The sequence below is a fragment of the Oxyura jamaicensis genome, chromosome 4 (assembly GCF_011077185.1).
Source record: "Oxyura jamaicensis isolate SHBP4307 breed ruddy duck chromosome 4, BPBGC_Ojam_1.0, whole genome shotgun sequence".
NCBI lineage: Eukaryota > Metazoa > Chordata > Aves > Anseriformes > Anatidae > Oxyura > Oxyura jamaicensis.
The window spans coordinates 3,926,270-3,944,563 of NC_048896.1; the positions used below are offsets into that span (position 1 = coordinate 3,926,270).

Sequence of the window (18,294 nt, forward strand, 5' to 3'; positions counted from 1 at the left end):
GCACAGAAGAAAAAAAATAAATCTCTGTTTTAGGAACTCAGAAAAAAGCATAGAAAATCTTTCTTAAAAGGAAAATCAGTAAAATCTTAATTTTAATTTTGTTTACATTCAATCACTACTTGCTTTTTAGAACTTATTACATTCTTCAGTAAGAAGGGTTGGCTTTCCTATTATTTTTTGCACCTCTTGCTACTTCACAGCAAAATATCAGTAACTTTGATTTGAAAAAAGACCAAAAAAAAATGGCCAAACTTATTTACAGTCACTGACTTCAGAGAAATTCTTCAAGCTTAAGCCAAGTCTGATGGTGACCCACCAATTCTATAGCCCTCCACATATCATCTTCTGAATCATCTGGTTAACAAGATCCACTCAGAATTAATCTTGGATTTTATCCATCTTTCACTGTTACCTAGAAGTAACCACTGTATATTTCTTCAGTCTTTTTTTTAAGTTGCTCATCTTTTCTATCCCTATGCAATTGCTGGTTGATAACTTAATATATTCAAGTATTTATTTATTTTTCATATGTTATTAAAGAAAATAGATTTTACTGGAGAAAAAAAAAATCAGCATCCAAATTGCTACTGTTAAATATTGGGGGTGTAAATTGGCTAGAAAATCTTCCATTTACACACTGTTTTTCTGAATAACCATTTTTTCATACATTCTGATTCAGATCAGGGTTAAGAGCTTTGAAATTTTCTAAAAATGAATGGAACAAACCACGCAGAAAAGGAGAGCAATGTTCTGTCTGTACTCTGGAATGCCAAAACATTTGCCAACTCTCAGATAATGCTCCAGGTACATCCCAATTCCATGTCGCAGCAAGACCAGGTCCTTCATGCTTCCTTTTCCTCCTTTCCCTCCCTGCTCCACATACTTATTTCTGTATGAATGACGCCAAGCAGAGTGCACACAAGCACTCATATAAGGCCACAAATTGAACTAGCAATGCACAAGAACTGCAGGATGCTTTGCAGATTGTGCCTGTGCTTTGCTTTAAACGTGACCCTTAAACAAGGATGGTGGTGAGTCAGGTGGTGAGGACACTTACCAAGACTGCAGGAAGCCCAGTAACAGGAACTTGTTTTGTCTGATTCAGATAACTGAACCAAAAAAGGCATCATGGTATGGAAGTGTTCAAAGAGCCATACACCAAACCAGGATATACATGGACAAGATATAACATGGTCAAAGAAGTCTCTGCTGTAAATGAAAAGTAGGTGAGGATGCAGAGACAGAGCGTATTTCATTGTGGTCTCTAATATCCACTTATGGATATGTTCAGAACAAATAAAAAAGCATCATGTGCTGACTGAAAAAGTCAGAAGTCACCTAAGGACAGTAACTCTATTTAGTAAGCAAAATAACAGAGGCTTGGGTTCTTTCATCATTCATTGAATTTAACTGATGAGATAAAAAACAAGCTCACATTTTTAGTTAGCTAAAAGCAAAGAGTGTAAGATACTGAAAGTTGCCAGAATTTAGTTATTATCACAGATTGGATTTCTGCCTTTAGGTGATGAGCCATCGTTTCTTCATGATTTACTTTATACAGAGGAGAATTTCAGCATCAGTCTACACACCCAGTTTCTACATTTGATAATACTTTGGTATTTTTCTGTCAACACATGCTGCACAACAAGCATCTGTTAATTTGATAAACTGTGGAACGAAAAAAATATGATAGCTGCTTATAGTAAAGGGGGCAATCACAGATCTGAGATAAAGATTCAATCTGAAATAGGGAAAAGGAAAAGTATTTGAGCACATGCATCAGTAGTGGCTTTCTTGCTGTATTGTTTACTTCAATCTGCCTCTTTTTTCATTTTCATTCTTAGCTCAGAAGCTAATGATCCTTGTTGCTAAGTCACATCGGTGAAATGCCACAAAGGACAAATTCCATTTAAACAAATGAGGCTATATTGGCACACACAATTTTCATCCATGTTCCAAGGAATTTTGATCTGCTAACTTAAATTAAAGCTTATTCCTGGTCTTTTAAAAAGGCACATTTCCCTGGGACGCTATGCTCTAAGTAACTGTGTCATTGCTCCCTCCTCATTTGGTAAACAATGGGTACTTAGAAGTAATTCTACAAACTCTTGAGAATAAAGTGCACACAAAACTTCAGACTATGTCTTATGGAGTGACACTATGTATACAATTATCAGCTATAATCAATATATATGATTTGTATGCTGGAACTTAATGAACTGTTACATACTTATCCTTGAAGATCAATATAATTTTGACTCAAAACTCCCAAGAGCCTATGTACAGATCAGTCTGTAACATGATAGCTTTTCTTACCACAAGTTATATGGAAAATCTAAAAAAAAAAAATCTTTCCCATACAGATTATTGCAATAGTTTCCACACTGGAGATGAGGGCACTTGCTGGAACAGAGCTGGGACAGGAAAAGGAACAAGTGAGAGGTGTGGTATATCCTTGAACATTCACAAAGCCTTGGTGCTGCAGATTTACTTGATATAAAGCATCACTGTCACTGCCTCACAAGCATACAAGAAGAGAAGGCAGCAGGTACAAGAAGAGAAGGCAGCAAGTACCATTTCTGCCACGTATGCAGCAGAATGCTAATGTGGTTTGTGTTACTTCCTGAGAGAAGCAAGTGAAAACAGAAAGGGAAAAGTGACACAAAGTACTGGCCCTTTCATGCTAGAGCCTACCCAGATGGAAGACTGTCAAATGTATAGTCAGTGATCAAAAGCAGCACGAATGCACTCCTTCTCCGTCGAGCATCATTGAGAAACTTCTCAGAGAACTTCATGTGCCACCATCATCTCCACTTTCATAGGTACCTACAATTTCCTTTCAACCTACAAATCTCCAGCACATTTTTACCATTTCTACCTGAACTTTTACATATTTCTATAGCATTTCTTCTCTAGATAACAAAGACAAGTCTCCAGTTATTCTACAAGAATGTCGAGGCTACTGCCTTAAAACTAAATCCTATCCTATCCAAAAGTGAACAAAAAGTATTTCCTGAAATCTCAGGACACAGTTTAAATTAAGTGTTCACTCACTTACTCACTCAAAAAAAAAAAAAAAAAAAAAAAAAAAAAGCTGAATTTGTAATGGCTTTAAACTATAACAACGACAACCAAATTTGAATACCATGTTCTGTTCTTGCAAGTGAGCTCTGTTTCCGTTTACAAAAGAAACTGAAGATTATTCTGCTGTAGAGAGCGAAAGAAAACAGGAAGAGATGTAAATATTACAGATAGAAGAATAAAAATCTTTTAAAGGGGAATTGAGTGCTTGCCTACTGCTTAAGAAAAATGCACTATAAAGCAGCTATTGATTTTTCATTCAACAGCACAGAATGCTTTATTGAAAAGTGGCAATGCTCAGTAATTTGAATTTTCAATTAAGGTAGCATGTTCCTTGGATACATTTGCTGCTGCACTCCAGTGACATTTATTTGACTTTTAAAATCCCTCTACTATTGTATTTGTGCCTGTATAGATCAACTACCAATACAGAAAGTGTTAAGATTATAACTGCTGATTATAGACACGTTTGGAAGACTCCATGGACAGTCTAATGACTTTATTTATAGGTAGGACAATGGGTAGTCAGTCACAGCTGAATTAAATATGCCACTATGAGATAAATTAAGCAGTTTAGTATGTCAGCTTACAAATATTTATATTTTCCTTGCCTTTATGGACACCGTAAAGTTGCAGCAAAGTTGAACTAGTTATACAAAATGTCTAAAGTAAGTTTACATTTCAGAGGACTGGGGGGACTTTGCTGAAATTCAGAAATATCAAACTGATCAACCACTTACATGAACAGAAGTTTCAACTGTAAGACAGGACACTATTTCTGGACTATAAATAGACAATGATGGCTCTTATTGCACTCCCTCCTAGACCAGCAACTTGCCAGTTTTCACAGCACCCTAGAGAAGTGGGGTAGCTTAACCTCCAAATTGATTAAACTGACATCCTTTATACTTCTAGAAATAGATTCCAAGTAATAGGTGCTTCCTTGCTCAAAAACTCTATCTACTAATACTGACGAGGAAAGACTTTGGGTAATTCTTGTGAATTTTACTAACTGTGAGAGGCACAGCTTGGAGTCACTACTGCACTGGGTTGGGCATGCTGCTGTGCAACAAAGTGCTAACAATTTATTTTATCTAAATTACTGTGTAGGTTGCAATAATTTTCATCAGCCAGTAGTGTGCTGCACTAAGAATTCTGTTGTTTGTTGCAGTTAAAGTCTGCATATTAGGAAAAGGAACACACCTTATATGCAAAGCCAAGAACTGACTGTTACTTTAACTGAGGTCTTAATAGTCTGAAGAATTATTATTATCTTTGTTACAATGATACTAGCACCTACTTCTCAAAATATACAAGGCTAAAATATGTACTCAAATGTTCCCAAATCAATGCCTCTCTACAATGTTATGCTTACCTGTACCCATATTCTCTTTCCCCTCACCCCTGGAACCCCTTGGAGTAATTTTTTAATGCTTGCTCACATGCTCATTCTTCACTGGTTTGCAAGTACATGTTAAATGTACTATTTATGGTATGTTTTCATACATGTTAGTCATTCGTTCTTTCTTCTCTTTGTTATCTACCCCCTAAAACTGGTTTTATGCAGTGCCCAGGCCTGATTGCTTTACCAGTAATAATCCACTGGTGAGTTATTTATGGTTCTTGAGCTTCTGATATCATTCTGTGCTTGTAGATTCAAAGCCCCTGCTCTTACCTCTTTCCTATACTCTTCTCTGCAACATTTTTATTCCAGGGTCATAGGTAGTTCATTCTGCACTGGAAAGCTACTTGTCATTCCGATCTACCATCTACAGAAATGTATATAAGCCCATATGTGTATATACACATATTTATATACACATACACACACAACTGACAATCATAAGAAAGCTAAACCAAAGTAGGTAGCAGCACCTGTTTGTCACATAATTGTTGTTATCACTAAACAAGTGAACACAGAGCTCACACAGGTCCAGGCAAGTTCACACAAAGCCTGGAAGGTTGTGAGGACTGTGTTGTTATCTAATACTGTGACCTGTTGCAAGTAATAAGGAACACGGTATTTACAGGGCTACAAGGATACAAAGGCATACTTTTACAGAAATGGTGCAAGAAAGAAATGACAGAGAATTATCAGTGTCTTCAACAGTTCCTGATTTGCTTCAGTAATCTTCCTGTTACTTTGGGAAAACAAATTTCCACATTGAATGTAATACTTTCTGCATACACTTATAGCAGTGTCCATATACCATTAACTTTTTCTGTAATACAACTCCTTTCCCTCTACTTGTAACTGATTTCTCAAGCTTGGGTTTCATTTGGTAGCATAAAATTTCACTAATGGCTGTCTCTGTTTTAATGCTACAAGGGTTTTCAATAGAGATCAGATAGAAACCTGGCCTAGGCAAGAAGGGAAAAACTTAAAACCTCCTCTCAGTTACTTCTGGCAGGAGCTAACCCTTTTTATCATAGGTGGTGTAACAAAACAGTGTGAGCAATTAGCTAAATTGTCACTCTGTCCCTTGGAAACCTCAGTCCAGAGCCTTGCAGTAGAAACTAGTTGGCTTGCCTTAATTTACTTCTATTCCTTTTCTTTAACTATTCATCATCACCCTGTGTGGGGTACTTGTGTTACAGCCTTGTGCTCCCTTTCGCATTGGGCAGGGACCTGGCCAGCCCGTTGGCTGAAGCTGCCCACACAGCAAATTGTTAGGAAAGCACAGCTTCCTAAGGGGAGTGCAAAGGCTGCTGCACAACACCATAACAAACAGCTGAGATATGAAGCAAAATACAGTGAAAAGCTGGAAGTGCATAAAATGACAAGCTTATGCATGTGTGTGAAACTGATGATACTTATCTATCAGCAAATCCAAGAGACCATTAAGGCTGTTTCACACAGAGATAATTATCTTGACCAATCTGAGTTCATTCTGGATAAATTTTAACATTTGGCATTGTTAAGACAGACAGGCAAATGCCTTCTTAGTGGATAGGTGGAGCTCTACAGTATCTCTACGAGGCTCTGAGCCAACCCAATATATTGTAGTACTTAAGGTGCCTTGTTTCTCGACACGACCCTTTAATAAGGATGGACTACACAGATGTACTTAGTGAAGTGCTCCCAGCCCTGCTATCATCTGACTGAGATTTCCTGTTAGAGCTAATGAGGTTCTGCTCCCACTTAGTATCTAGATATGGCACAGTTAGCGCTTTTTAGTTTGCTTAATGACATGCTATTAATAAAGACATGACCTGAACAGTTACTTGCATTTATTGTCTTTTTTGTCCATTTTTGTAATTATGCTGAGGCAATTTAATTTTTTAAGATCATAAACTATTGTTTTGTTTGACAAGTTATATATAATCATGCTACATTCCCATGAAAGCACTCACCAAGGTCAATGCAAAAGCTAGCAATTTATCTGAAACATTTATCATGATATTGAAATTGCTTTGCTACTTTTTCCAAGGTATTATTATTATTGCCTTATTGACAGAGTAGTATGCTAACCCATACTAAAGAGGGGTGAGTCCTCTGTAATTATGTGTGTTTTTTTCAAGCAGTTCCAAGTTATTGAAAGCATCAAACTAAGCTTAATGGTAACTTTGTTGAATATAACTATGCTAAATAGTAATAATTCAACATCTTTGTTTCTCCAAAGAGAAACAGCCCTTAAAAAAAGGTAGAGCAACCTACATCTTTATCTAAATGAACTATAATTGCTGTAAGCACAAGAACCCAAAGTTTTTGTTGGAGTTAATGAAACCATAATATAATTCTGTGATCAAAGTCATTACCAGACAATCTTGGTTCAAATGAGATTTCCTGTGTGTGTGTGCGTGTGTTTAAGGCTCAAACATTAGACAGTGGAGAATTTACTTCTACACCATTATTTTAAATTGAAAACAAACAAGCAAACAAATGTTAATTACCTTTAATTTTAAGAACAAGAAACCTTGTTTGTGTAAGTGAAATAACACTGCATTGAATTTTAATGGGATTTGAGTGTTTTCTCTCTTTAGGTTTGATTTGGTTCTATCATTTTTCAAATATGGTTTATTATTTTTGGTTTTAAATGACATCAAATTGCCCAAAGGCTATTGCAGCTCTCTGTTTATGAAGTTCTGTCTATAAATCTCTGTTATTTACTTTAAAGCATGTATTATAAAAGAGCAAAATACCTAAATCATTATGGCATAGCTGTTCTTTTTGGCTTCTTCTCCTAAGTCTCACCAAACCAAATTAACCCAGCTTTCTCTTACACATCATGTGCTTCAAGCCCCCAGCCACCTTGATGGCTGTTTGCTGGACTCACTCCAGCATGCCCATGTCTGTCCCGTACTGGGGAGCCCGCTAGCGCATACAGCACGCCAGAAGTCATCTCACCATGGCTGAGCAGAGGAAAAGAAATGCCTCCCTTGACCTGGACTGGAACCCTTGCTAATGCAGCTGGTTTTCACTGTTGCCAGACACACTGCTGACTCTTGTTCAGCTTGTCCTCTATGATCCCAGGTATTTTTCTGGTTTTCATCTACAGTTTCTATCCTACACTGTTGCATGGGGTCATTCCATCCCTGAGGCAGGACTTCCTATTTGTCCTTGTTGAAGTTGATAAGGTTCCTGCCAATCCTTTGTTCCAGCTTGTTGAAGTCCTTCTGAAGAGCAGCCCTGCCCTCCAACATATCAGCCACTGTATCTAAGCTGATGTTATCCACAAAGGTGCTGAGGAGGCTCTCCATCCTAACACTCAGGCTCTTAATAGCATTAGCTAGTTCTGACCCCAGTAGCAATTCCTAATGGATACACTAGTAACCAACTGGCAGTTTGCTCTCCTGGTCATAACTTTTGGAAGAAAGTGTTCCAGCAAATTTTCTACCTGTATAACCCATCAGACAGTAAAATGAATGTGAAAAAAAAAAAAAAAAAAAAAAAAAGATATTCACAATCATTTTTCAAACTCCTTACAAAGCAGCCTAGATGACCTTTTTTTTTTTCCTTCTTTTTTAAAAAAATATCTTGAACACAGGAAGGCAATACAGCATGTGAACATATAAATAGAAAATAAAGAGGAAAATAAAGATTAGTACAACAGGACACAGTCAAGCTTAAGAAAACTTAGGAATTATATGCATGGTCTATGTTTACAAACTATCTTAATTAGCACCTAATTACAATTTAGTTCAGCTAATCAGATGATCAACTGCATTGATTCTTATCAGCTGATTAACCCTAACATAAAGCACTATGAAAATCCACAACACTGCTGTAGACAATTCAAGTTATTTTCAAGTACTTTGTTCTTTGGGGAAAAAAAAATAGAATGAGGAATAAATTTTGCTTTTCTACTTAGGAAAAAAAAAGTTTTCACTGAAATAAGGAGTAAAGATAGGATACGATAGCATGATTTAACCGACATGCATTTCGGTGTGAATTTGGGACTGCAAAGAGCCTCATTAAGTTTCTGTTTTAAATAAATTAATACTTTGAAAGATTTTAAATGGGGTTCTACAAATTTATGATGGGACCTATTTCAAAACAGAGTTTGAACCATTGCTGTATTAAACTGTAATGATCGTAAATGACGAATGACTGATGACAATGACAAATGAGGACATACATGGAGCTCTGAATTTCTGTATGTCATGGTTGAATAGTTTTCATCCAGATAAATCATCTCTTCATCAATTTTAATGCTGGGAAGATTTGAGAACAAGAGGTGAACCTGCCCTGAAGTTTACCTTTTTGAAGAACTACAAGTTTTACAAAATTCCTTGGTGACTTTTCTGGCTTGAAAGTTGTAAGACCAAGTCAGAGTTATTCACTAATAATTAAGCTAAGAGTCAAAATGCAAAGTAAATATGATTTTTTACTCTCATGAAGAAGAATATCAGGAAATTATTCAGTGCAATGAAGAGTCTCTTCTTTGTACATATGTGGAAAATTAATAAATAGGCTTTGAATTTGTATTGAAAAACCTTTAAGTACTGATGGAGCCTACTGCATGGGCTTCTCTATTATATAAATCACATATATATACACACATAGATGTTTATGAAGTAAGATGTAACTTCCCTTTGATGTTCATTTTTATCTCCCAACAACACTAGTGAGTGTTTTACCTAACCTGTGGACAGTGAAAACAGAAGTTAAAAATACATAACTTATATGGAGCTATAAAATGTGAATGTTAGGAATTAATACAAGTCAATACTGCTGGTACCTTGATCTAATCCTGATGCACCTACTATATTTACATTTTTTCTCTTGAATGAAAACACTGATCTTGAACATGCAAAATGGAATAAATCAAGACTGTACTCCTCCTTTAATTCCACATTTGTTTACAACTCCACTTGCAAAACAAGTGAATCAAACCCAGATACTAATTTTCTTACTTCCACGTCAATTTCTTATCCTTTCTACATGTCTCCAAAGTTCACAAGCAAACATGGTATGGTTGATACTGCATACCAAACATTAAAGAAAAAAGATGCTTTGAACTTCAGAAAAAAAAAAAAAAAAAAAAAAAGTTTCTGTGAGAACAGAATTATTCAGATACCTATCAGAAGTACATGGTCAGATGTAATGCACTTTTGCTTTTCAAACAATAAAATAAATTCACTCTCCCCAGTGGCATGAAGGGACAAAAAACATACTGTGAGGATCTATTTTTACATAAAAGATAGAAGAAAGCAGGAGGGCAGCACTACATTAGCATGAAAACTCCTACTCTAGCAATATAATTAAAATCTTGAAAAGGTTATTAGAAATCAAAATTTTCTAGCAACTGTGTCCACACTGTGAGATAGTCTTTAGTATGTAGCTAAACAAGTCAATCTTTATGGTGGAATCTTTTAGAAGATATAACCCAGTACACACTGAGGGCCAACTGGTTGGAAAAGAGCTTGGCAGAAAAGGTCCTGGGGGTTATGGCAGACACTTAAGCCAGTGATGTGGCTTTGCAGCAAAAAAGGCCAACAGCATAGCATCCTGGTCTGTGTCACAGAAGCATTGTGGTCAGGTCAAGGATTCTGATTCTTCCTCTCTACTCAGCTCTGGTGAGACCACATCTTGTGTGCTGTATGCAGCTGTCAACTCCCAGTACACAAGAGACAGGGACTTACTGGAGAAAGGCCAGCAAAGGGCCAAAAAGACAATTAGGTGCTTGCAGTGTCTCATACAAGGAGAGGCTGAGAGAGCTCAGACTATTCAGCTTCAAGAAACAAAAGCACAGGTATATTCTATTGATGTGTATAGATGCCTTGCATGGGGATGGGGAGCAAAGAAGATGGAACTCAGACTCAATGGTATCCAGTGAACACGCAATGGGCACAAACTGAAACACATGAAATTCTGTTAGAGTGGTCTAACACTGGAGCAGGTTGCCCAGGTAGGCTGTGGAGTCTCCACCCTTGGAGATATTCAAAACTCAGCTGGACAATATCCAGTAACTTGGCTTTAGCTGACCCTGCTCTGAGCAGGGATATTAGAGTATATAATTTGACATAAATTTTATTACCAGGCTTGTGGGGATGTACTAGGAACCCCCCAAACAAACAAACAAACAAGCAATCAAAAAACCCACCACAAAACATTACCTTAAATTCTCTGCTGCTTTTATGGCTAACCTTCATCTTCAGATTTTACTTCCAATAGTGTGCTAATGAGAAAAGCATCAGTGGGAAACAGTACTTGCTGTTAGATCTATTAAACATGGTTAAAAGAAAGAGGCTGAATTGCAATTAAGGTAAATATTTCATTGAATGTTATAAATATGCAGATATTGTATCCAACGCATACATTCTGAAGTTTGAGTCAGTCACTGTGTTAAAACTCATGAGAGTAGAGCTCTATTCAGTAAGTATGCTGTGGATGTGATAGGACATGAGTTTGTAATACTTTAACTTACACTATTATTTTAACTTTTTGTAGTCTTTTTGATACTACCATTAAACAGAAAGTTCTTCAAGTTTCAAAAAACCTGCTAATAAGTAGTATTCTGCCTCATGAAGAATAGAATTATTAATACTGATACTAGAAGAATAGAATTGATTCTATTTCAATGTTTTTTAAAAAAGACAGAAATGGAACAATAGTATGCAGACACTACAATACAACCGGAAACAGCAGGTAACTTACTCATTTTTGGAAGTGGCAACAATCGAATTCTTAAAAAATGAAAATCTTTTCAGTAACTCAACAGACTTTAATTCAGATCATATGTCAATAACTTCTTGTTTTTCTGTTTTGGAATACTTTTAATTACCTGCTTTCTTCTTGTGCCTTATCTAGCATCTTGAGGAAATCATGAAACACGTCACTGATTTACCTTTCAGTCTCTCTTACCATTTTGTCTTTCAATTGCAAGTATTTTCTGTTTCATCACCTTGCCTCCAATAACTGAATGCAAAAAGTGATATTCAGAAATCAAAGTATTATATACTATACATTTCTGTAGCACAATGACAAGGTTAACTGTAATAGCAAGATAAGTATATTCCTTTTCATATTGCCTCTTTCATGTAAAAAATGTAAGAGCTGAGATTCTTATCCAATTGTGTGCCTCCAGAGGCTGGGTGTTTCAAGATTTATACCACCTACCATTCAAGTAATGACAAAAAAAATACACATGAGAATTGGCAGGTGATGTAAAAAACTGATATTTACTGAAAAGTAAATTAGGATCTTGCATTAACTAGCCTAATATCTTAAACACTTGTTATTTTAGGAATTGACCCTCGTTAGTCATTCCTGTTGTCTACTTGCAAAACTGAGGAACTGTCTTAACATCTATGGAACAGCAAGAGGGTAAATGTCAAGTACAAAATACCATATTAATTCTAACATCACCGTATAAAAGTAAATTTTTGGAAAATGTCCTTTAATATTCCACTAGAAGAATCTACATAAGATATAGTAGACACATAAAGATGTAGATAGATCAGTCATGACTTTTTTAGACTGAGCTTAGTTTCAAGAAACTGCATTGGTCTTAGAACTTCACAATCATACACATTGTCTGACACTGGAATGAAACCAAATTGCTTTATAAGGCCTTTGCTTTATCTCCCCAAGGGCACTTGAAGAAAGTACAGGCGTAAAAAAAGTAAAAAAAAAAAGTCTGATATGATCTTTATTTCTAAGTAAGGATCATAACAAAGATATCCTATAGAAAGCCACTTGTACCTTGCTGTGTGCTGACTGAGAATTTACTTATATGCAGTTATAAAATATAGAAAAAAAATTAAATGAATAATATTAAAATGATAATTTTAGTGTATCTGTAGAAAACAGAACATGTGACAAGAGAGTCTGAATTCTTGAATTTTAGATATTAACTGGTTCTACAGATGGTTGATGATTTGGTGCTGTTACCATCCATTAGCTATGCTTGGTGTCCATGGAACAATACTGAAACAATATTGAATATTAATCTTCAGTGTTTCACTTTTTTTTTTTTTTTTTTTTTTTAATGTACATAGAAGGATTCCCAAGCACTGCAGTGTAAGAAATGTCTGCTCATATTAAAGCAATTCAGAACTGCAAAGACTTTAAAGGCTAGCAGGGATAATTCTGGTAACTTAGAGGACTTCACAAACATAGCATGAAACCTCCATTCCCTTCTTCCCCAGCAGCTTGGTCTGTTTTCAGCAGTTTCCTGCTGAAACAGCCACTGTACTTCAACCTACTACTGAACTTCCCTTTCTTTGGAGTCTATCCGTTTTCATATCTGTAATTCCAATTTACTCTTAGAAAACCTGTACACACTCACTTCTGTTAAGTGCTTAAGAAATAGAACAGCAGATCACAGGAGTCGTGTGCTTAGACCTCTCTTGTGAAACACTATACTATGTCAACCCATACAGAAGAAAGAACTATGAAACAGTTACGGAAATTAAAGCACTTGGAAGCTTTCTCTTGTAATTTACATATAGCAAAAAATATTCAGAGAAAATACACTTTGTAATGAGCATAGTTCTGGTTGCATTTAATAGTTCACTCCCAGAACTCAACTTTCAACAGAATGGGAGACATCTGACATGCACTTCTTTGGGGACCAGTCATGCTGGTGGTCTGATGGATTTTATATTCTTTCTAGATTGCAATTGGGCATTTTAAAAATAAGAAAGACTTGATCTCTAAACTGAAAAACACTGAGTCACTGAAGTGTCACTTACAACTGCTCTGGCTATTAAGCCTTACATTTCCCCCTCCCCCTCCCCCCCAAGGACTCCCCCTCTTGATTAAACAAATCGGATTTAATAGTTGCATATTAACACATTACTGCTGCTAATATATTAAAATAGTGATAGTAGCAATAACAGTTAATTCACCTGAGTTGTGATATGTCCAGGCCCAAGTACCTGCTCTGCCTCTTTGCCTTGTAATGGTACTTACAAATTAAACTGCTGACCACTAGGGCCTTGCAATATAAAATGCCATAATTTTATAACATTATTAAGATCTTAAGGATCAGAACCATGAAGCTTAGTCTCCTGTATTTTAGAGCTACTCTCCACAATTTATTAAAAATGGAATCTCCAGCTGTGGGTTTGCCTTTATAATCCACTCTTAGGGCACCACCTGGAGCACAGAAAGATGGCGCAGCACAGATTTCAAACTGTATGTTCCCCAAATAAAGCACATATTAATTACCATCCTAATCTCTTCCAACCACCTTTCCTGTATCTCTGTTCTACTGATTTTTTTTTGTAATCAAAACATCTTTTTCATAATCTAATAGAAGAGGATCATCTTTGAAATGTCAACTTTTTTTTTTTTTTCTTTTTTTTTTTGTTTTAATAGGAATATCATTTTCTTTTCCTTGTAGTCCTTGGTTAACTTAGCTTTCCTACAATTTCTGCATGATCTGATCAGAAAATGAGGAACAACATACAGTACTTCTTTGAAAGAGAAAGTACAATTCTGTATTTGCAAAAAGGATATGCAAGTTCATTCAAGTGTTAAAAATGGAAGAATTAAACCTATCTTCTGATGGCTGGATTTTTGATACAAACAGATCTACCAGCTGGCCAAACCAGATACCAAAGAGTTAAGCCATACATGAAATTAGAAAACCATTTATTTGCAAGGATTCAAACAGAAAAATAAATTCAAACAGAAAAAAACAACAACAACAACAAACAAACAACATAACATTTGAGTAAAATATCTATGGCATGAAAACAAACATCACTTTTGATACGAGTCGATATATTGTCAATATTTCTACCACGGTGCTTACTTTAAAGAGCTTACCACCAAGCATAAGCAGAACACCTTTTCTATAATGACTAATATGTCAGCTCATAATCTTTTTTTTTTTTTTTTTTTTCCTTCAGTATCTAGTTGTTAACTCCCTAGAAAGAACATTGTTATTGTCAAAAGAAGCACTGAATACTCTGTAAAGCCTGATCCAAAGATCAGTGAAAGAAACAGAAAGTAGGAGCCTCCTGATTACAACCGGGTGAATTTTGAATAGCAGACCTATTAAATTTGTATAAGCACTTTACATATACATATGGGACAAGTGACATATGCCAAATTGGGGGAAAACCCTTATGAGTGTGGGAGGCAAGGGTTCCTTCTCAAGAGTGAAAAAATAGGTAAATTATAAAACTAAAAGAATCTTACTGACTAATACATGACGCACTATCCAAAAATGACATTCAACAGCAATAATTTGTCATATAGATTATACAACAGAGCTATGAGAGTATAGAGCCTGGTATACAGACACTGTATCTCCAGATTATCCAAGTCCAAAGTATAAGCACATCCTTAACAGCACTCTATTGGCTCCTCCAGCAGATTTTCTAATGTCCTATTCTATAGTTGAGCTCAGACTACAGTTCATTGCTCAACAGTGCTATTTTTATGTCAGTCCCTGACCTGGTAATATATTTTCATTAAGCCAGTAGAAATTACTGACTTTGGGTTTCTAACACTGACAAATTAGTGTGAAACTACTCAATATATTTAAAAAGTTATCAGGGAAGAGATGGATAGACAGCAAAATCCCAAACCCTTGTTTCCATTAAGGACGTGTGCTGAAAGACGCTCCCCACTCCCCTACCCCCCTCAGTCACTGACACCACCAAAAACTCATTGTTTTTTCTGTGGTTGAAACAAATATAATGTCCCATCCTTTTCAATGTCAGTACATGAGACTGCCACTCACCGTATTTCTGCTGGATGATCAGTAAAGATCCATTTCAACTGGTAGATAGTAGTTGAAATAAAGAGTTTGGGAAGTCTTTTCACTTACCAAAGACATTTCAGTGAAGAAAAAGCCTCACAAGCTCAAAGTGTATACAAAGGAAATTCAAATACTTCTGAACAGTGAGAGCTAGCATTCTAAATAAACAACATATGCTCTATAATCAACAATAGTTTTTATAAAAAGAAAATAAGCAAACAGTCTTCAGTTCACAGGTTTAACTAAAAACAGCAAGGGCATTTCACATTATGATCTAGAAAACCATGGAAATAAATTAAGGACACAAACAGTGCTAGTTTCTCATGTAAATTGCTCTTCCATTGCATATATTTGCATTTTATAATCACAGATGACTTCTACATAATAGCACATATCCTTTTTTTTTTTTTTTTTTTTTTTTTTTTTCCTAATACATATTACAGAGTGGAATTACAGCTAGCTGTCCCTATCTTAAAACTACACACATCTTGTCAATAATTTCACATGATTCTCTTAATGCCCACTTAAAGCATCATAGAAGAAAATGGTAACCTAGGGTTTATATTATATCCTATTTCATGTCAGGATATATACTACAATTCAGTCTATATGCATAGAACAAACTATTTGTTAGAGTTACAAGTTTTGGTGGCTTCTCAAATTCACACTTTAGTTTCTACAGAAGCACATAACTAATTTTTGTATTTAAAGCCTTCACAACCTAGACTTTGTCATTATAGAGACACATTAGACCTTTTTTATTTTACATACCTATTAAACAACCACTCTTTTTTCTTGGAAAATGGTATGGAAAACCATTTGGATGCTTATATAGTCAATGTTTACCCACCTAAAGAGAGGAATAATTATTTACATCTTTAAATTAATTCTAAGTACAAAGGCATGTGCATAAATAAGTGGAAAAGGTGAAAATGTAGACTTGCAGCAATTACATTACACGAAATTGATGAATTATTGCTACAAAGATTTGTATGTGTAGACCATTCACTTCTAACATTAATGGTTGCAAAGAGAGCTCTTAGTATTTGAATGCTCTACCCAAAACTAGTGAGCTACCATAGAACTGACTTGTTGATGATATAGCTTCTACTAGAAACAACAATGACCAAAAGCATCTTGTATCAACTTGATGCAATCATGGATGCAGTGACAGGACACAATTAGGTATTCCTAACCAATTAAACTGATTAGGTCATATATAGTTGTTATTTCTGAATACCTGTTCTTAATCACACTTCAAAGAGGTATGTATTTTTATTTCCAGGGGAAAGAAAAAGATTAAAAATGTCCAAAATCTGGGTTATCTAGCAGTTCTAAAACCAACTTTTAGAGCCACTTTTTTACTCCCTGGGCCGTGGTACTTCGGTGAGTGCTTGGTTTTGCTCACCTAACAATTGATAGCCTGCTAAGGCTTAGGCACTCCGCATTTACTCCCTGTAAACTTCCTTCTGTGACATGGAAACAGCCTCACAGGCCAATTCAGCCCAGCTACGGTCTGAACACCTTTTGACATCTCCTCTCTATTTTTTCCCTATGAAGTGGACAAAAAACTTCATAATGTTTGACATCTGCAAATAAGAAGGTTGAACACAGCCTTATTTTGCACCCTTAGCCCTGGGCACAGAGAGGCAGTGATCACCCAGAACTGCTGTGGCTTTTGCTGGTCTGTAGCACTAGCTTTAGAGACACTGTGGTAACGACTTGTGTGTGTCACACAGTAATAAACACTCAAAGGAGCTGCATGCTACTGGTGGTGTTACATTACAGTGGGGTTTCACTGTTTACTCTCCTATTCTCCCATTCTAAGCCAAAAGACTTTAGGTATTTAAGATTTTTAAATTTCAAAATACAGAAGTTGAAAAGCACATAAAGAAATACATTGGGTATAAATGTATATAGGAAATTGAAAGTTAACTTTAAATAGCTTGCAATAAGTTTGCCAACTTCACTACAGGAATAAACTTACCATGTAAATTTGATAATGAGTAAATTCTAACATATTCAGTCAAACATCTACAGAATTTTTTGTGTCTTGCTTAATTAGTTACAGTTTCATGTATTGCCATTTTTCATTAACTTTGTAATTCCTGGGCATGCATAGGTGGGTGCCTTGCTAAATATTATTTGATTAACACACAGTACTCATATAATATATGCTAATTCTTATTTGCTAGGAAGTTAATTATAAAGCTTTGATAATCGGTTTTGATAAATGTAATTTGGTGGAAAATGTGTGTTCCTGGAACAGAATTATATTAATTTAGGTGGCTTTTTTTCTTTTCTTTCTTTCTTCTTTTTTTTTTTCCTTTGGTTAGACTGTTGTCCACCCAATTATTGAGATGAATCATTTGCCTGCAGCATAGGCAAGCCAACTTTGGAGTATGCATCATGTTACCCTTCCTTTTTAGTAACTCTTCCCATATTGAAAGCTTTACGAAAGACCATTTGCATGTAAAAATACATTAAGATATATAACAAGAAGGAAATCATAGAATCATTAAGGCTGGAAAAGACCTCCAAGATCATCTGGTCCAACTGTCCCCCTACCACAAGTATCACCATCTAGTCCATGTCCCTAAGCACCAAGTCCAACCTTTCCTTAAACACTCCCAGGGACAGTGACTCTACCACCTCCCTGGGCAACCATGCCAATGTCTAACTACTCTTTCTGAGAAGAAATGTCTCCTAATTTCCAAACTAATAGAGCAAAGTTAGGGTGGCTTGCAATTAAGAGATTTTTGAAAAAGAATTTATAGCAAAGTTAAAAGTCTATACAAAAAGCAGGGCCTTGTGACATCAAAATGTCATCATGAAAGAAAATGAACGCTTGCATGTTACTTGCTGGGCAAGGTTCTCGGCATGTTACATTGAATGTGCGACAAAGATTCTAAAGGAGCAAGTCCAGTGAGAAAAGGAAAAATCTGGAATAATTCAGCACTTGCTCACTTTGGCATCCATCAGGCATGGAAGCCATGTTGGTAATTCATGAAGGGATAGTAAGATCCTCACTGTGGGAGAGAGACACGGAGAC

The 18,294-nt window shown here is 35.9% G+C and overlaps 1 long non-coding RNA gene across 6 annotated transcripts in view; it reads right to left on the bottom strand.

Annotated features, from left to right (window-relative positions):
• The window catches only part of LOC118166106, a 202,059-nt gene that overhangs the window by 27,707 nt on the left and 156,058 nt on the right, over positions 1–18,294 (bottom strand). For 4 of the 6 annotated variants that reach the window (XR_004750347.1, XR_004750345.1, XR_004750349.1 and 1 more), the window contains one exon: positions 1,058–1,209. The exons of the other annotated variants lie outside the window; for them this stretch is intronic. This is a non-coding gene — a long non-coding RNA (uncharacterized LOC118166106). The remainder of the gene's footprint in view (positions 1–1,057; positions 1,210–18,294) is intronic. 6 annotated transcript variants of the gene reach the window in all.